The sequence below is a fragment of the Hipposideros armiger genome, unplaced genomic scaffold (assembly GCF_001890085.2).
Source record: "Hipposideros armiger isolate ML-2016 unplaced genomic scaffold, ASM189008v1 scaffold_252, whole genome shotgun sequence".
Classification (NCBI taxonomy): domain Eukaryota; kingdom Metazoa; phylum Chordata; class Mammalia; order Chiroptera; family Hipposideridae; genus Hipposideros; species Hipposideros armiger.
This window is the reverse complement of record NW_017731602.1, coordinates 1,096,393-1,110,500: the sequence shown is the minus strand read 5'-3', so window position 1 is coordinate 1,110,500 and position 14,108 is coordinate 1,096,393. Positions and strand designations below refer to the sequence as shown.

Below are 14,108 nucleotides of genomic sequence, written 5' to 3'. Positions count from 1 at the left end.
TATTAAAAAATATTACATATACTTTATGAAATTTAAGTTGGGAAATTTTTCTCATATAATCTAGGAGAAAACTTGAAAGTTATTTTTAAAGACAAATAAGGCATCTATAGAGTGACATATGACAAAGAGGTACAGTCATCTTCTCATTCTATAAAACACTGTCTAGGTCACTAATTTATAATAGCAATTTCTGTCACAGAACCCATAAATGGAGGCAAAAGAAAGAACGGAATAAAAGAGAAAATACCCATTAAATAAAAATGATAAAGAAGAAAGAAAAAAAGCCAGGGGAACTAGGTATATATGTCTCAAAGAAACTACTAATGAAAAACAAATTAATAGAAAAACTATTGCCTAATTTTATTTGCATAAAAGTACAAGGGGAAAAAAAAGCGTTCAAGCCTATTTAAACATGCATTTATATAGGAAACAGTTTTGAACTACTTTTCATCATAAATCAATAACGTATGTACTGCTAGTTTTGCGTTTTAAAAAGGAAGAAACATAATTAGGCTTTATAAAAACATTCCAATGCTCACTTATATTGATCCTTCTTTAAAATGAGGAAGGTGCAAATGCAACAGTTTAGTAGGCATAAAACAATGTCCAAATGAAATGATAAGAGTAGATATACGGTATTTAGGACCTTTACAATAACTTCTGGTTGCTGACACTGCAACTATTTAAATTTAGAAAAAAGTTGTACAATGCCCATTATAGGTTTTTCTTTCTTTTTTTTTAAGAAGTTTAACTTGGGCAAGACTCTTCAAATCTCTGGTGATTAAAGAACAATCTTCTCACTTGTCACAGTTTTTAGGTAATGTTAATAAGGATATAAATGCAGATGACATTTATGCTCACATTAATTGTATTAATACCTATTTTGTTCAAAAAGTATGAGTTATTTCTTATAAAAATTTCCACAGGAAATGGAATTTTAATCTATATCAGTAAAAATAGGTACTTGCTTAGTTAGTTAGGTGACAGTGAAAAATTAAAATTGTGTGTCTAATTGTGAGCGGAAGGGCCTGACGTTTTTCTTGGTAGAACACTTGTACAACATGTTATTGCAATTGGCATTAAACATCAAGTAATTTCCTGTACGTCTTCAAGAGGCAAAAACATTATTTATTGGAAGTTATGTTCTTTTATCTCTTACAAATTTTTGTTTTCAGGGATACTTACAGCTTCATCTTTAATTCAACTATAAAATATCTGGTGATTACTAGCTATTAATGTAGGCATAAAGTGATATGAGACTTTCAACCCCACCCCAGAACTCACCTATATTACTTTCCAAAAGACCCAAGAAAAGGAGACAGATAAGTTCTAAAGACTAAGAGATAATGGAACACCATTAAGAAAAGCTTCCATTTTTAGACATAAAAAATTAAGACTCTTTTAGACTTAACCCAGAACATTTCTATATATATTGATTTTGGGGACATTGAATAAATGTCCAGAGTCACGCTTTTTTGTTTTAGAAAAAAAGAAAAGGTAAGCAGGTCCATGCCTGTTGCATGAAAATGATGCTGGGTTAGGAGTATGAAGACTGTGAAGTTAGGTTCGTACAAAGCCGGGCAGAAATAGTGATTAAAAGCTATTATTATTTCTCCAAGGCAAAAATAAATGGAAAAGGTTTGTAACCTATTATCAGCATTAACATGCCCATGATTACATTTGGCTCCTTTTTATAGAAGCTCAAATAAGAGTTTGGAAATATATGTATACAGATACTAACACAGAGACAAATTTTAAAATGTGAGCTTTTAGTTTTAACTTCTTAAAGCCTACATAAAAATGTTCAAATACAAATTTCCTTTTGCACATGTGTTCTAAACAACTACAAGCCAGAAAAATTATTGTAAAGTGTTTAGAGGCAGAATAAGAGTATAAAAGATAATTTCAAAAGAAGTTATTTCCTTAACATATGTATAGACATTTGAGTAACCAGCTAGTAAATATCTCTTCATGCATATGATATCTGTAAAGATTATTCAGTAAGAGTTTCCACATATTTAAACACTCATACATATGTATCAAATAATTGAGCATAATAAATTTTTAATCAACAACTCTCATTATACGAAAACATTTTCTTCAAGATGATAAAACAAAACTGTACTATACTTTCAGGAATGATTCAATATTATTAAAAGTTAAAAAGAACAAATAGAGTATAAAGCAAATATTAGTCTTTTGACATTCTTTCTTTAGCCACAAGTATTTTAATATCATTTAGAGCTGCTCATTTTTGCCAACCACGGTAGTTGGTTGTTAACCAATGTATATAGTACTTGCTTATTCACCTATATATATATTGTTCATTTATATTATCTTCGGGCAGGAGTGAGGAAAAGTAAGAGAAAGGTAGCAAAGCATTATTTTATTCAGAAATTATATAATCTTTTATTAATCTGTTTTATTCTTCAGAAAAGTAATGCTTCTGCATAAAGCAAAGCATATGTATTTTACTGATGTTTTATATATTTTATCTTGAAAAATGTGTAACTTTTACATATAATGTAAATGAAAAATTATAGTTACAGTTAAAACGGAAGTTTTAAGCAACCAGAGACACGTAATAATATCCTCAGAGTTACAGGAAATTGACAAGCACATCATTCATGGTGAGATGTCAAATTTTATTTCATTAAACAAACAAAAAACACACTTTTTGAGATTTTATGAAGAGATGCATTTTAAATACATAATTAATGATTAATGATTTTTACTACAAAGTTACTGTGGTGTTATTATAAATTCTCAGACTCACAATTATGCTACACTAGAAACAACTTTAAATCACCAATAAATATACGATGATTTGTCAAAGGGAAATAATAATAAGAGGGCTGAAACCATTGTATCCTTCCTTCCATGATTTAAAAAATATTATTCCTATATTTGAACCCATTAGCTTGAAGACTTTTTAGCAATTCCTTGCTTCTTCATTAGATATAGAAAAGTAATGGATTTCACTGGACAAGTTTTTACCAGATATTTCACTGTCTTTATGTTTCCCAGTATCTTACAGTAAAACCCTCCAGTTTCCCCAGAAATGTTTTACAAAGAGTCTGAGTGCAATAACGTACTTCAGACTCAGACCTCCATACCCTGCAAGGAGGAGTCTGGAGAGCTCTTCTAGTCTGAAGTCCTGGGACTTACCTGAGCAGTAATAAGAAGAGTTGGCATCACACTATAATTATACAGAGGCCAAGCTCCTTTTTTCCCCCTCACCAAAAACTGAATTTTATTTTTTCAATTTGGGTCCATACAAGAAGCTGATTATGTAGTGTAAATTTGGGGGAAGAAATACAGCAATCGTGACTAAGTTGTACAGCCGCAAGTCTGACGAGCTCAAGTGTGTATTTATACCTATTCGTAGTCGCTCATGGTTACTTGTATTTGGGGTTGTCATTCAATTCTATAAGGACTTTTCAATGGATCCCATGTAGCACCATACACTTGTTGGTTGTATGCAGTCAGTGGTTCTTCCACATAGTTAAGCAAAAGCACTTCCCAGCATCTGAATTAGCTTGTTTGATCATGGGTTGCTGTGAAATACAGACTCTTCTGACTTCTGAGGTAAAATTGAGCTCTCCTCCACTCTTGAGATTATTTTACATGTAGCAGGAGCTTAAGATATATACTCATTCATTCAGATATGCAAATCTAACCACCAGAGACAAGTAAATTATGCAAGATGATGTACGTTTCATTTTAGCCAGAAAAAGATGTGCAAACACTATACAATTCCATTTCAGAGAGCTATACTTTCACCAAGTTGAGATGCACTGAACAAAAGTTGCAATGTAATATCCATGATTCCACAGATCGGATTCAGCTTTGAAGAGCTGTTTTTAAGTACTTGTAGAGGTTTTTCATTTCAATACTTTTCTATGATTTCTTCGTTGGTATTTTCAAAACTACCAAAATTACATTTATTCTTCAGGCAATAAACATCAATATTTTATAAATACTTTTTTCATATTTATATGATTTACATACAAATATGATTAACAATTTTAGACGGTCTAGTTAAGCTTTTGCCAATATATTTTCTAATATGTTATTTATATTAATAATAATTCTGTTTACTGACACCTCCACTTGCTGAATAAATTTCATATAACTGATGTATATAACTCATTAATACTATATCTTTTAGAGGATGCCTTTAAAATAGCAAATGACATTATCTAATAACTTGACATGGTTAGCCTTTGCATAATAAACATTTAATTCACTCCAGGTTTAATTTTAAACCATGAATTCTAGCATTTCTGAAGCAAACAAAAGTAATATGATCCCTAATATTTTACTATAAAATTTTACAAAACAGATTAAAGTAGAAAAAGGAGTCTGTGGCTTATGACATACTGAGTGATGCCACAGAGTAAAACAATTAATGTGATGCTGTTCTGTTAAATTTAATTTCTATACTTTAACAATATTCAGAAATAGTGACCGATTAATGAAAATAAAACAGAATATATGAAAATTTCCTGACTTGGAGTGTTACTAAAATGATTTCTGAACCCATTAAGGATTTGTCGTAGTTGAGTTTAATTACCAACAGCACAATAATCAAATTCAGCCATGACACGTTTCTAAATCTTTGCAAAAGTAACCCTTCTTATAAATTCACATAGGCTTTGATGAAACAGCAAGCTGGTTGGGAGGAGGATATTACCCTGCATCTTCACAGAAGCCTACTTTTGTCTCACTAGTTCCTCACAAAAAACGTAGGAAATAGGTTGGGCGTAATAGGCATTTTCTTGATCATTAGTTGTGTAGGCAAATATGTTCTTTGGCAGACAATATAAATGTTGATTTAAGGACCAGCCAATAGAGTGCCAAACTGCAAAACATGCATTGCTCAATTTCTCACAGATTTGGTTGAAGACTTAATCTTAAAACTCAGGTTTCCACTGTCACCAAATAATACTTTCCCACAGAAATTTTTATATAATGAAATACATTTTATCCATACTTGATATGTAGCTGCTTAATAATTTCTGTAGTTGACGAGTTCATACTTATTCCCATTAACATTTCTAATAATGATGAAGAGTAACAGGCAAGTCATTCCGGGCCCTTGTTTCATAATGAAACTAATAAGACTACTTACTTGCCTAAACACACAGCTGTACATGTCCCACTGAAACTAAGGAATCTATAAAGCTAATAAAGATAAGTAGTAACCTATCACAAACACCAGTAAATTTTAATTTATGTCTAGGTTTGGAGATCATCTTTAAGCTGGAAGCAAGATACACTGTTTAAAAAACAAAAACAGCACCAGTTAAGTGGCATCTACAGTGGTTATTTTCTTTAACGTAGCTTTTTCAATTATAATCTAGTCTACAGTGCACTCAAACTGCAGACACATCCAAATTAGGAAAGGAAAAAAAAAAGAAAAGAAATACTTAGTCTTGCAAAAAGAGCCTATACTCAAAGGAACATCTGAATAAAATTGAGACATCTGCAGTTAAGTTTTACCTTCTCCCTAGAATGTTTGAGATGAACTCAGTGTAACACTGTCTTCCAAGAAAAGACAAAGTGATCAATGCATGAACACATCAGGCTGCCTTGGACAGGCCAATCAATGCAGGAAAGAACCTTGCCCAGGGCCTTATGCAAATAGAAGCACGTCCTGCAACCTGGGGAGGGAACATGCGCAATAGATCAATTGGATCTAAAAAAAAACCTTACAGCTATATCAGCTTCAGACAGTAAACTTATACTGATGAATACCTCACACTTCCCGCGAATTCTTAAAATGGGTTATTTTTAATAGCTAGTTAAAAACTCTTCCTGAGATCTAGAGTGCAGTTAAGAGGAAGAAAACATCATGGGAGAAACACTCAACATTACTTTTAAGTGTGTGCAAATAAAATTCTGACTTCTTAAAATTTCTTGGCATAGCTGAATTTTGCTGACATTTCAGAAGGTTAAAATTTTAGTATGTTTGCATTCATGAATAGGAAATAAAAATCTAAAAAAAAGCAAATAATGTGTCAGGTAGTTCTTGAACAAGGAATAAAAATGTAGGAGAAATAATTCATAAAGATATAAAATTATAGTCATCATATCCGATTAAAAACTCACCCTGTCAACAAACAATATTCTCTATAGTGGTTAACCTATTGCTATAGAAGTTTTTCTTTTAAAGTTAATATCTCTGTCTCCAAAAATGACTCTAAAATCTGATTAGAATCTATAACGAGCTCAAGAGCTACTTAGTATACAAAGTTAGTACACAAAGCTTTATCCCTGTCAAATGCTCTTGAAGGCAGGTCAGATGCTTTATAAGGCTACATCAAAAATGCTCAATTATCAGGTCTTCGAGGGACTACTTGACTGCAAAATTATTTCCTCAGTATTTTCACTATTTGTTTATTTTTAAACCTACTGTTTCGTCTTAGGAATTTCACGTTTTTTAAAAAAAGCCTTTAATAACAAAAGGAGTCAAAATCACATTTTAAATAGGAATTATAATGTCAGAAACTATGATATAGATACTCATATTGCCAAGAAAATAAGGAAAACTGTAAATATCTACTATTACATTTACCTTGTCTTCTACTCTGGAATTTTAAGTGAAAAAATTAGCTGCAGATGCATTTTCTATTGTATACTTGTATGTAGCAAATATTTCTAATATTAAAAATAAAACATACAATTTTTCTCTTAGCTATTGATGAATGAACTTTCCTTGGCAAGGCACTATATAAAATATGGAAATCAGACATCTATTAGAAAGATATTTAAAAATGTTTATTTAACTGTTAAAAGGATACAGGTATTTTAAGATATTAGTTCATATAGCCAACGGGGAGAAACATGAGACTATGCAGAATAAACATAGCTCACTTATTATTTTTCACATTTATAGTGCTTTTTACACTGATAAGATTTTAAGTTTCAGTTTAATAAGATTTTTTTCCTAAGGTATAACTAAATATGTTATTCATTTGTTTGATCCTCTTTAGTTAGACTTTAAAGCTTTAAAAAAACTTTACTATTTACATGGAGAAAACATAGAAATATAAAATCAAAGCAATATAATACTCTTTTATAGCTTTTCAAGTGTTAGATATCAGATAAAGTGCTTATAATGAAACAGAAAGGCGACATAGCAGGTTTCAAACATTTCCTTTTTCCAATTTAAATTTCAAATATAAGAATTTTGAATAGTCTGGTATTCACAATGAAATGTAAACTTCAATTTACCATAAGTAAAATACAAAGGACCAAGCAACCATGGTTTCATTTTTTGTTACAATATTTAAATTATGTTTCCTCCATTATGTAGAAAATGAAGAAAACTTTAGAATATTACAACTAATATTTGATGTGCCTGACATTGTGATAAGCACTGAATAATGAAATTCTATTATATAAATCTGTACGGTGTGTATTTTTTTGCTTTTAAAAGCATATTTTCAATTTAAAAGGTATGTCAAGGATGATGTTTAGTTTACCAAATAATTTTGTACTTTATAAATATAAATGCAGAATTTCTTTAAATGAAAAGTTCCCTTATAAATTAAAAATATCCTAATTTATTAGAAATCTATTTCATGCAGATTTTTTTAAGAGCCATCAGAAGAGAGAGTACTTCATGGAAAATTCATTGATTCTGAATTGGATTTTGATTTCAAATTCACCGGATTTCTATTCTGGCTCTGACCCCTGTGCTGCCTTAGACACATTCCTCAACCTTTCCGAGACCTTCATCTGTAAAACGGGTTAAAAATACCTACCCAATATAGTTAGACATAATTTGTACAATGACCTGCTAAAATAATTTTTAATGACCACATCTAGTATTACAGTATCCTAAACTAGTGTTCTCTGCTGAGTGGCAGTACAGTATCATGGTTATGAGCGAGGGCTTTGAAGCCAGACAGCTTAGGTTTAAAGTACGGACGGCTCCATCAATTATTGGTTGTGTGACCTTAGTACTTAATATTTTGGTACCTCAGTTTCTTCATATGTAACTGAGGATAATAATACCTACACATCACAGAGTTGTTATAATGATTACAAGAGTTAATATGTATAAAGCACTTAAAACACTGTCTCATTCTTGGTAGCAGTTATATAACTGTTACTTTCAGGTGTAACTTATAGAAATGGATAATGCAAAGGAGCAAACACTGATGCAGATTGTTATAGGGAGACCTGAAAGGTCAATTCTCTTTAGTTGGCCTTATAAGATGGTTGTCTATTTCCAGCGTGGAATGAGCTTCAAAGAAGAGCCAACCAGAGGCTTGGCCAAGGAAACTCATCTGCTTTCCAGATCTTCATAAAATGTTTTCAATTTTTTCTACTTAAACTTGAATTTCCAGAACCCCACATCAAAACATATTCAAAATTTAAATATAAGTGATTTAGAGTATGCCTGGTATTTTAAAATTTCCACACCTTCATTCCCCTTCATTAGTTTGGATAATTAAGAATTGATTCAAGTTGAAAGTCTGCTTGGAAGGCACAGAAAAGAATAAGCAGTAAACAGGACAGAGAATAAAAACTAAATCATCATGTAATTCAACAGAGAAATGTAGAATTAAATCCTGAAATACATGAAAAACCAGGAGGTTGTTTTAGGGATAGGAGTCCCATAGTTAGCATATTATACTTTTTATTCTGCATAGGTACTTGATGAGAGGCGGAACCAACAAAGCCCACTACTAACAAACAGAGAGATTGCACTTTTAAAGGAAAAAAATACATTTAAATGCTTCTCATCTGTAAAATGGGAATAACAGTGCTTTTTCATAAAGTTGTTATGAGGACTTTAATGAGATAAAGTGAATTTATATAAAGTATATGCTTAGGACAGTGCCTGGTACACACTAAGTATCATTTAAGCATTAGTGATGTTGACGATGAATCTGATGATGCGACTGCCTTCTGATTTGCAAGATATTCACAAATACTAGTTCTAAAATGTCCACTTTCAAAGACACTGCTATGTCTTAGGCCACATGGCTGGCTGACAGATTCTATGGATTCTATTATAAGAGCACCGATAGGGCTCTGTGAGACTGAGAGAGGGCTCTAAAGCAGCAATAAGATATGAAGGTATCAGTTTTGCTTGAGAATGTATTGTAATATCTTAGAGAAAACACGTGTCACCAAATGTTAAGGTTTTTTAATATACTAAAGATATATGATATATTACTACATATTTAATATTTGGACAAAATGTAAATGTATCTTAATATTTAGACAGATGTCCTAAAAATGTATAATAGGAAGAAAAACAGAAAATTTGAGGCTGAGCCTGTAACAGTAGTTGAAACCATTATTACACTGTTAATGGTATTGGAACTAGAAATTTTTTCTGAGGTAAATTCAGTAGTAATGCAACAAAGGTTTCATGAACATAGTTTTATTACAATTAACATGGCACATTTTACAGAAAAAGTCAGTTTCTTTGTTGTCAGAAGACACGCTATTAGAAACTTTTAGAAAATCAACATTTATAACTATAAAGCATCCCTGATGTCTTATAACTGGAAAGAAGTCAAGACAGGGAATTTCTGCTGTAGGAGAAGTTGAGTGTGCTTTGTCTTTTGCCTAGTGTCTCTTCTTTAGAAAGATAAACGTCAAGTTTTCTTCTAATCTAGATGTCTGATTAATGTAGTAAAGAAATTTGAAGATAAGATGTTAGCAGTTACATATAAAGATTTATGGCTATTTAGACATAAACTAGGTATATTAGAAATCAGAACACTTTTTAATCATTTGACTCAAATATAAAATTGTCACTGAAATATTAATAGCAATTTTTATTGTATTCTAATGTTTTTTAATAAACTTCTTTATGAGAAATATTCAAATAAGATACAAAAAACTAAGAAGAAATCTGAATACACTAATAAATAATTAAGTAGGCGAACTAATTTCTAGTGGATATGAGATTTAACTTATTCAATTTAATCACAAAAACATAACTAAGAACACAGAATGTGATATATAGATGGTGTGTTACAGAATTGTACACCTCAAATCTACGTAACTTTGCTAACAATTGTTACCCCAATAAACTTCAATTAAAAACAAAAAACAATAAAAACAACAACAACAAAAATAACCAAGTTTGGGGTTAGGGTTAGGTTTGGCTACTTCTCTTGGTTAGAGATTTCAATATTTTCTAAGTTGATTTTCTGCATTCACTGATCAATTTCCATTAATGGTTCTTCCAAGTGTCCAAATTTCAGGGTCACAAACTGTACCTCCTACACACTCAAGCATGTTGACTCTAAATTTGCCCCTGTTTTCCATCTTAAATGATCAACTTTGTTCTCTCCTCCATCTCACTTTGCTCCACCTGTGGCTCTCTATGAATGCCTAAACCCTACTTTCTTCATTCTGACCCAACACAGCACCATCTGAGATTTGATTCTGATAACTTATTTAAATAAGTTATCTAGGATCAAGAAATATTTGAGTGTATACTTATTATATATCCAGACGGGCTAGGCAGGAGATTAGGAACCAGAGAAAATAATGGATTTGTTGTTTATTCTCTGCCAATTAAGAAAAAGATTCTGAGATGTTTTAAAACAAAAGATAACTATGAATTAAGACACTGAATAAGAGACTGAAGCTTAGAATAATTAATGAAATGGGTTTACAGGAGATAAAGATAAAAATGCATTACAGAGTGTTTATTTTCTGATAAAAAGAGGGTATCAGCTAATCAACAGAAACAATTCTTCCTAATACTGAATTCTGACACAAATTTACTGCATGGATGTTTATATTGAGAAAGTAACATAATGACTTCTGGACTACCATCTCACTTCACAATTATCTTACTAAATTCCTCTCTTTGTTTAAATGTGCTTCCTATTTAGACTATAACCTTCTGGGGGCCAGGGATCATGTGTTTTAATCTGTTTCTCCAGTACATGTACAGAGTGGGGTGTTCAACAGAATACATGAATAAAATATCTTTAATAGTTTCCTAAACCATTTATTGTTTTGAAAGCATAATATTCAATATTAACTCCAAAAAACAATTGCTATAAAGTCAAACTTATGTGATCCAGGTGGCTTTATTCAATATTAAATTCATTCAATAAAAAAGTACTGAAAACCAGTAACAAACAATATGAGGTGAAAAAGAATTGACATACATGTAGGGGTTAAAAGTCCCCAATTCTATAAGTTAAGGTCATAGTGACTTAGAAGAATATCACTTTGTTTATTTGGGCTCAAGGAAAGTTTTAGACCCACAGTGTAATCATCTCAGAGCCATAAGAGCAGAAATGATGATAGCTCTTCCCACTCCATTCTCCTTTATTGTCACAAAAACCTTATATTGACGATAAGCCCTGGGTACCTAAATGACCTTAGAATGCAGTATTCTACTATATCTCATTCTGAACTAAGCAACATAAGTTGGACTTCTGTCCTGATTCATCACTTTATAGTCCTTCTCAGTTTGCCTACCACTACAACCTCATTCTTTCTCAGGAAAGGATTCTATTTCTAAATTCCCAGCCAATGGTTGAAGCCTTAAACCTTACTTTCTTTATCCCTTCCCAAATGCTGGATCCTGTTCTTTTTCCTTGTTTCCTTATAAGGCAGTGAGGTGGGGTTTGGTCAGGAAGGAGTACTCTTAGAGCCAAGGACAACATTCTGTTTGCTCAGTTATAGCCCAATGTCTTGATTTTCTGTTCCCTGAAACGAGATTATACCACCTGATTCAAGTCTGAGCTGACCATGCTCTATAAATATCTACCCAGTGATGGTTCACCTGCTACTCCCCACAAAGCCAATCTCTCCAGTTGAATTAGCTCTTCCTGAACTCTAGTAATAAGACCTTTGCATAGACATGGATTCCATCCTGTTTCTCAAGCTTCACCCTAACATGGATCTAGTATGCTTTCAGTCTACCTGGCTCCCCTGTGTTAATTTGAGAAATTATTTGGTAAAGATTGAGGCTTAACTTCAAAGATACAAGTTAAATGGTTTTGATTTCAATTTTTTTTGTGTGTGTCTTCTAAGAGCTCTTTTTAATGGTGGTGTCAAATGAGAGGTTTCACTGTGGTTGGGAATCTTATTTAGGGAAGTGCTTATATTGAGTGATCATCATAAGGCTATAAGAACAGAAAAAACAAGCCCATTATTAATTGAACTGTGTTTTTCTATAGTCCCTCTTTAAAAAGAAGACTTACAATAGTCAATCATGCTCTCACATCTGCAGTAAAGTACAAAATCTCTTATTAAGATCTTTTATAAAACCAATGGAAAAAGAAATATTTCTTATAGAAAGATTTATATCTAACAAATTAATATGTCAATTTCTCTGGGTACTCCTCAACATGTTATTATGCTAATTTTACCAGTGATTTCCTGACAGTCTGTGTTGCATCAAGAGATAGAGTGCCCAATCTCTCAGCTGCACAACGCAGGGCAGTACGACCTGGATGCAGCCCATCTATGTGGATATTAAAAAAGCCTCTTGCAAAGGTAATTCCAGTGGAGTAATTCCTTTATTACACAAAAAGATTCTTAGAAAAGATTAGTGAAAATTTTCTCCATTTCAGCATTTTGAACCTGATCTTGATGTGACTGAGGGATATAAACATTAAGGAGTAGATTAGGTCCTTCGTGGAAATGAATTATCAAGAATGGAAATAATCACAAGTGATATCATACTTAAAGGTGAAATAGTGAATACTTTCTTTCCTCTTAAGATTAGAAACAAAAGGATGTCCACTCTAGCTACTTCTATTCATCATTGTACTGGAAAGGACAATTAGGGCCTGCCCCTTTCCCCCCAAAAACGGTCAGATTATATGACCTTGAACCTAAGGAACACAAACACAGACACACAGACAACAACAACAAACCAAAAAACAAAACTAATAAACGAATTCAGTAAGGTTGCGGGATATAAGATCAATATACAAAAATCAATCATATTTCTATACACTAGCAATGAACAACCCGAAAATAAGATTAAGAAAACGATTTCATTCAGAATAGCATAAAAAATTATAAAATACTCAGGAATAAATTTAACAAAGTAAGTGTAATACTTGTACACTGAAAACAACAAAACATTTTTGAAAGATCTAAATAAATGGAAAGGGAGTCCATATTCATGGGTCAAAAGGCTTAATATTATTGATATCAATATTCCTCAAATTGATTTAATTCCAATCAAAATCCCAGCTCTGTTTTTTGCAGAAATTGACAAATTAAACCTTAAAACTCATATGGAAATGTACCTAGAACAGACAAAACAATTTTCAAAAAGAACAAAGTTAGATCCACACTTCCTGATTCCAAAAGTTACTGCAAAGCTACAGTAATCAAGTGGGTACAGGAATGTGTGTGTATATCTATCTATTATCTATCTATCTATCTATCTATCTATCTATCTATCTATCTATCTATCTATCTATGTCAGTGGAATAGAATTGAAAGTTCAGAAACAAGCTCTTATAGTCAAGGATACTAAGATAATGGAAGAGAAAAAAATAATGTTTTCAACAGATGGTGATGAGACAACTGAATATCCACATTTAAAAGAATTAAGTTGGACCCCTACTTTATACTATGTACCAAAATTAACTCAAGTGATAAAAACAAAAACTGTATAAATTGAACTTCATCAAAACAAAAAACTTCTGTACTTCAAAAACTATCATCAAGAAAGTAAAAAGATAACCTACAGTATGGAAGAAAATATTTGCAAATCATATATCTGATAAAGGACTTGTATCCAGAATGTATAAAGAACTCTTACAACTCAACAGTAAAAGAACAACATAATGGGGAAAAAAAAAAGAGAAAAAAAAGAAATGGACAAAGGATTTTAATATGCAGTTTCTTTTGGGGTGCTTAAATGTTCTAAAATTAGATAGTGATGATGGTCATATAATTCTGTGAATATACTAAAAGCCATTGAATTGTACACTTTAAAAGATAAATCTTGTGGTATGTGATTATATCTCAATAGAGCTCAATAAATATCAATTATATCTCAATAAAGATACGTAAATTGTATCTCAATTTCTTAAAAAATGTTAAAAAAATGGAAACAAGCAAAGGTAAGATAATTATTAATTAAC

The 14,108-nt window shown here is 31.6% G+C and overlaps 1 protein-coding gene across 6 annotated transcripts in view; it reads right to left on the bottom strand.

Annotated features, from left to right (window-relative positions):
• ARB2A (ARB2 cotranscriptional regulator A) overlaps window positions 1–14,108 on the bottom strand; it is a 450,108-nt gene that overhangs the window by 177,114 nt on the left and 258,886 nt on the right. The gene's annotated exons all lie outside the window — the stretch shown is intronic.